Source organism: Protopterus annectens, chromosome 7.part0 (assembly GCF_019279795.1).
Source record: "Protopterus annectens isolate FY-2018-M chromosome 7.part0, PAN1.0, whole genome shotgun sequence".
NCBI classification, from domain to species: domain Eukaryota; kingdom Metazoa; phylum Chordata; order Ceratodontiformes; family Protopteridae; genus Protopterus; species Protopterus annectens.
This window is the reverse complement of record NC_056739.1, coordinates 1,209,375,337-1,209,382,623: the sequence shown is the minus strand read 5'-3', so window position 1 is coordinate 1,209,382,623 and position 7,287 is coordinate 1,209,375,337.

Below are 7,287 nucleotides of genomic sequence, written 5' to 3'. Positions count from 1 at the left end.
TTAACTACATGTTCAGGCTTAGGGTGCTTGTCTGATTTATGTATCTTATGATGCTTTGTTTTTTCAAAGCTCTGGGACAGTCTGAAACATGAAAAGTCTTAACCACTTCTGTTTCTTAATGTGTTAGCTGTAAAGACTTGTCAAATTGAGAAATTATAAATACTGTGCTTTTCCAAGACAAAATAGGTAGAGTTATGTCTGTGCTAGCTACAGTTTTAGTCCTACACTTACACATTTTAAAACTGAGGTCTATGATTAAAAGAAATACATGAGGAAATATCACCTACCATAATTAAAACAATGATTCTGCAACAGCAACAGAAGCTCAGAAACTATTTTAAATTTGGTGAGGTGTCAGAAAAAACAACAGAGCAATCACAAAAATGAAAAAACTTTCACTAAGCACAAAAAGTGTCAGACAAAACCAAGAGGGAAGACAGGACTCAAAAAGATAGGAAGTTACCCAATTCAAACAAGGCTGATAAAAGACAGAAGGCCCAACAGGGGAAGGGAACAAAAGTGAAGAAAACACCCAACCACCCAAACAGGAAAATGTATCATCAATAAAAAAGATAAAGATGAAGAATCTAACCTGAACTAGAAAAAGTGAACTACTTGTCATGTTTTAACACTTTCCTCACAAGTACAAGAAAGTATCCTGGGGCCATTTTTCTCTGCCTTACACTGCAGCACAACAAAAAAGACACAGAGAAAAATGACACAATGATGCATTATGGGATGGAAAGGAACCAAAGTAAGCCAGGAAATTTTTAAGCGTTGAATTGTACTAATGCTTGCCATCTTAGTTCTGCAGTTACTAAGTATTAATGACATCCTCATGCAAGATATAATAAACCTCTGTACCAAAAATGAATGAATTAAGAAGTACAAAGATCCTTGGGGAGACTGAATTATGCCAGAGTCTGGAATGAATGCAAAAACATAATTAAGCATAAAAAGCAAGTTGCTGGTTTCAAACATTTTTTTTTATATTTGTTTACTGGGAAAGTCTGACTGGGACAGAGTCCATTTTCAGCAGAGGCCCAGGGAGAAACACTCCAGATGCATCTCTTTAGAATGTGGGAGGAAACCAGAGAACCCAGAAGAAACCCACGTGAACACAGGGAGGACATGCAGACACCATACAGAAAGCACTCCAGCTGAGAATCTAACCTGAGAACCTGTTGCTGTGAGGTGATAATGCTTACTGCTGCACCACTGTGTATCCCATAGAAGGGGAAAATATAAATTAATACATTCCTTGTGGAGGGGGAAGAAAATGGGTCATTAATTTTAAGAGGGGGAAAACAGTCAGGTGAATATTTAAACGTAGTAGTCAATATCTCAATCCATATTTTGGTGGTGTTGGTGACTCTATGGTTGATGCAGGGACTCTGCAGTTAGCAGGACTTGGTTTCCCATTGCTTAGTAATCTGGTTTTGTTTCTTGCTGGAGTGTCTCACTGGTCTCATATTTCCACACGCATGCCAATCTGGTTCTGTTTCTTGCTGCAGTGTCTCATGGGTTATATTTCCACACACATGATGCATACCTCTCAGCTGTCCAGATTTTCACAGAATGTCCAGAATTTTGCCTCATAGTTTTGGTCTGTTCCTCATAAAATTGTGGTTTTCTGGCAAATCAGTGAAAACTGAATTCACCAAATAATGAAAGACATTTGAGTTTCATACTTCAGAAAATGCATGGTACCACAAAATCTTTTATTCGATCAACTTTCCAAGTTTCTAAGAGCATTATTTAAAAATTGTCTCTATTTCTGGTCCTCCTCCCCCCATTATTTTTGGCTTTGTCCAGATTTCTAGTGCTAAGAGGTTGAGAGGTATGCACACATGCCACCAGGTAAGTTGGCGATCTTCATTTTCCAATACCTTCTTTATCTTATTCAGGATTAGAGCACTGCATATCTTTGGAATATGGGAGGAAATCTCACTGAAAATCCTTGCAGACAAAGGGAAAACATGCAGATGCAGTTTCCAGATAGACCGTATCCATCTGGGAAATCAACCCAAGAACCACCTGTTCTGAAGAAACAATGCTAATCATTGCACCACAGTGTTGCCTAGCATATAGTATATATTATATTTATTCTTAAAATTTCTATATTTCAATAATTATTTTGCCATCCCCAGCTTGGCAAGCTTTCCTTTTATCACAGGTTTAGCATGTTTTACTCTGTTAGCGTTTTTTCTGCATAAAAAGATAAATCAGTTCTGTATTTTTTTTTATTTTAAACTATAGTGTGTAGACTTGTAATCCTTTTTAATATCTGTATATCTGCTAATTTCTTCTCATTTCAAAAGTCTGGCAATCCTTTATCAAATGCTTTGTAATGATTATCCTCCTTTTAAAAGATTTAAGTTTCAGTTTTTTGAGAGCAGATAAGTGCTGATGTCATCTCTAGTAGTTAGTAAAATGCTATTCATGGAAAAGAACCATCTTCAATAAGAGGAACTTCAATGCATTACACAAATATAGATTCCAAAGTTCTGTATATATGCAGCAGCAATAGTTTTGATTTCTTTTCGGGACCAGTGCAGCAGTGAAACAGCAGCAAAACTGAGAATGCTAGGCAAAAGTTTCTTGGGTGATGATGATGGCAAGGAATTGTGCAAATATTGTGGCTGAGCTAAACAGAAAACAGTTAACATTTAGTCTAGAAAATGCACATGAAAATATCAGAAACATACGCCTACTCAAAACGATGCAAGACTGAATAACTTTCAGCCATGCTTTATAAAAAGACATGAAACATACTGACAAGCTATAAGACAGCAAGCATGGTGACTGAAGAATACTTTAGGATGGAGTTCAAGTACAGTCAAGACAGCTACACAGAAAAAGTATCAGACTGTTATGACACAAAGATCTGTTATGTTTGCATCTTGACAGTGAGTGGTACATGCTAACATTCCCAGAAAGATAAGTATATACAGTGGATATAAAAAGTGTATACACCCCTGTTAAAATGGCAGGTTTTTGTGATATAAAAAAATGCGACCACAATAAAGCATTTCAAAACGTTTCCCACCTTTAATGTGACCTACAACCTGTACAATTCAATTGAAAAACAAATCTGTTAGGGGAAAAATATAAAAAATAAATGTACAATAAGCTGGTTGCATAAGTGTGCACACCCTTAAACTAATACTTTGTTGAAGCACCTTTTGATTTAATTACAACATTCAGTCTTCTTAGGTAGGAGTCTATCAGCATGGCACATCTTGTCTTGACAATATTTACCCACTCTTCCTTGCAAAAGTGCTCCAAATCTGTCAGATTGCAAGGGAATCTCTTGTGCACAGCCCCCTTCAGTTCATCCCACAGATTTTCTATTGGATTTAGGTCTGGGCTCTGGCTGAGCCTTTCCAATACTTTTATTTTCTTCTGGTGAAGCCATTCTTTTGTTGATTTGGATGCATGCTTGGAGCCACTGTTGTGTTGAAAGGTGAAATTCCTCTTCATCTTCAGCTTTCTAGCAGATGCCTGAAGGTTTTGGGCCAAAAGTGACTGATTTGGAACTGTTCATAATTCCCTCCACCTTGAATAAAGCCCCAGTTCCAACTGAAGAAAAGCAACCCCAAAGCATGATACTACCACCACCATGCTTCACCATGGGGATGATGTTCTTTTGGTGATGTGAAGTGTTGTTTTTGCACCAAGCATACCTTTTGGAATTGTGGCCAGAAAGTTCAACCTTGGTCTCAAAAGACCATAACACATTTTCCCACATGCTTTTGGGAGACTTGATGCATTGTTTTGCAAATTTTAGCTAGGTCTGGATGTATTTCTGTGTAAGAAAAGACTTCCGTCTTGCAACCCTACCCCATAGTCCACACATATGGAGAATACGGGAGATTGTTGTCACATGTAGTACACAACCAGTACTTGCCAGAAATTCCTGCAGCTTCTTCTGTGCTGCTGTAGGTCTTTTGGCAGCCTCCCTGACCAGTTTTTGTCTTGTCTTTTCATCAATTTTGGAGGGATGTATGGTTCTTTGCAACTATTGTCCCATATTTTCTCCACTTTTTGATGAGTGTCTTCACTGTGTTCTATGGTATATCCAGTGCTGTGGAAATTTTTTGTGCCCTTCTCCTGACTGATGACTTTCAACAATGAGATCCCTTTGATGCTTTGTAAGCTCTCTGTGAACCATGGCATTTGCTGTAGCAGGCAACTGAGTAAATGTCAGGAAAATCCTACTAGAACAGCTGAAGTTTATTTGGGGTTAATCCAGTCTCTTTAATTTATGCCAGGTGTGTACCCAGGAAGATTGAATGCTGCAATTAAAGCAAAAGGTGCTTCAATAAAGTATTAGTTTAAGGGTGTGCATACTTATGCAACCAGCTTATTGTACGTTTTTTTATTTTCTATATTTTTCCCCTACAGATTTGTTGTTTTTTCAATTGAATTGTACAGGTTATAGGTCCCATTAAAGGTAGGAAAAGTTCTGAAATGATTTACTGTGGCCTCATTGTTTTATATCACAAAAATCTGGCATTTTAACAGAGGTGTGTACACTTTTTATATCCACTGTACTTTGCTTTGAAGAAGACTGTGTGCATAATCACAGTGACTTGAAATGCACTGATTAATACCAATATAATGCTGTATGTCTATGTATCGTAGGCCATGGATCTAAACAACCAAAAGCAATATTTCTATATCAGTACAGATGTCAACTGCTCTACTGCTTCTTTTCCATTTAGAACCTTGTGGACCACAAAGGTATGCAGCTCCCTTTTTTGGTCCTAATTAATGAAATTAAAACTTTCTACATGTAATTTATATGATAACATACATAAATAGTTTATTAATTAAATACAAACCACAAAATTTAATGCATACTTGCTTAGAAAATCATAGCTGGAATTTTGCATTCCGTTACAAAAACAATGGAAGGCAGTTACAGTTGGGTCTACTTTAAGTTCTCGAAAGCAGTAAAACCCAAATCCGAATCATGCGACATGGAAAGATTGAACCACGAATACATCGAACGAATGAAACCACGAAAGGGGGAATATCGAAATTGCATAGTTGGCCCATCTGCTGTATAGCTCCGTAAGGTAAGTGTGCGATAGTTACAGACCTTAGGGTTAGGGAGGGGTTAAGGTAAGTGCATAAGTAGGTAGTGTATGTAAGGTTTTGTGGAGGTAATGTATGTAAGGTTTAGTGTAAGGTTTTGTTAAGTGTATGTGTGTGGAATATTTAGTTTATTTGGGTATAGCTCCGTAGGGGAAGTGTGTGATAGTTACGGACCTTAGGGTTAGGGAGGGGTTAAGGAGAGTGCATAGACAGTTGTGTATGTAGGGCTAGTGTAGGGTTAGCAGTAGGATTTTGGTGCTTTAATTTAGGGTAGAAGTAGGGATTTGGTTAGTGTATGTATTTTTTTTATTGTGTTTGGGTAGGTAGTGTGTTGCGGGTGGTGGGTTGGCCAACTATGATGGTTCGAGGTTTACATTTTCGCGCTTTAGTACGTTTGACGTATCCGTGGTTCACTCTTTATGTTTCGCGTGATTCGGATTCCGGTTTTTCATGTTTAAAGGGTATAAAGTAGATACGTTACAGTCTTATACTGCTGATTTCAATTATGCTTAAGTTTTAAATTACACTTAGTGACCTGTATGTGATACTTTTCTGTACTTCTCTGCTTTTTGCCACACTTTAGCCAAAAAGGTTATGGGGTTTGCATTATTTATTTAGTTTCTTTTGGAACCTTAGTCTTGTAGCGTCATTTGCAGTTAAGTGAAGATTGTGTTATTACTGTAAGAATTTAGCATTGTTTATACATTATATTGCATTTCTATCTCCATAAGTAGAATTACATATAGTTTTTTGTATTTTGAACCTACTCTGGGAACTCAGTCTTGTAGCTTCTTTCACAGTTGTGGCAGAACTGTGATCTACTGCCAATTTGAGCCTCATTTAGTCATTTATTACAGTTTTAATGGTAAATGTATGCATGGTATGGTGCCTTAGTCTATGGTGGGATTGCATTAGTGGCAATATTGTGAATTGTGCTTCAGTACTTTTTATAGCTGTATATACATGCTTAAAGTTGCATTCCAGTACATTTTTGTTGACCTTGTACTGTTTTTTTTCCCCTGTTCTTTGAATCTGCTCCACCTACCACTGCCAGTTTAAGCTAAATGTTTCTACAATTCTAAGCCATAGGACTAGAGCTCCAGTTTGATATTTCCCACAACCCCCCCCCATCCTTCTGTTGTTGCGGTTTGAAAAGTCTGTCCCTCTTGCTCCTGACTCTTATGGTAATCTGACCTCCAAAGTCCCTCCAGCCGCTCTTTCATTGTTATTGTCAGGCATGTAACCTATTTAAGTACTTCCCCACCTGTTGTTTCCATATATCCATAATACTAAGTGACCCCCGCCCCTGCAAATAAGTATTGTACTTGAGTAAACCACCCTTACTACAAATTGTTTCCTGCCCAGTTTCCCAGAGCTCCCATCTGTCTGGCACCCTCACCACATGAGGAGATCCAGAGTTAATTTATATCAGTCAGACCTCTCAACCAACTGGGGACAAATTTCAACAGAATTAGGGACAATCAGGGACACTTAAAATATTAGTGCTATTAACTTGAAACATTGACAATCAGTGCATATGAATTAATACACATTTTCTGAAGTAAAAGAAGTTTATAACTCTTAATTATTGTCATTATTCATTAAGTATAACTCACCACCTTTCCTCCAAAAGTCACTAGTTTTAGGAGGGATTAAGAGGGACAAAGTTAAAATTGAGTCAAAATCAGGGATGTCCCTGAAAATCAGGGACAGTTGAGAGGTATGTTATCAATCCTTAGCAGATAACAGATTAATTTTATTGTTTCGCACCTTCAGTTAACTATTTAGAGTACTCCTGATTTATTTTTGCTTTATTTGTTGGTTTTGCCTTTAAATCATTCTAAAGATCTCAAATTTTATTTATTTATTTATTTGATATTTGTTGACCAAGTTAGTCCATCTGAGCTTGCACCCTTTTTCAGCTGAGGCCTGGGGAGAAAATATCCAAAGAACAAAATTTAAATAGTAACAAGATATATAAATTCTTGATTACAGACTTCAATGATAAAATGCACAGTACAGTTTTGAGAAAAAGTAAGTATCATAAGAAATATAAAATAATTTTATCAGGAGTGGAACTTAGAACATCATTAAAAAAGAACTCTGTAAGTAGGGCAGAAGAAGATGAGAAGTAAGTAAAGAAGTGGTTAGCAAGAGGAAGGAGAGATAAGGAAGAGTATTAGG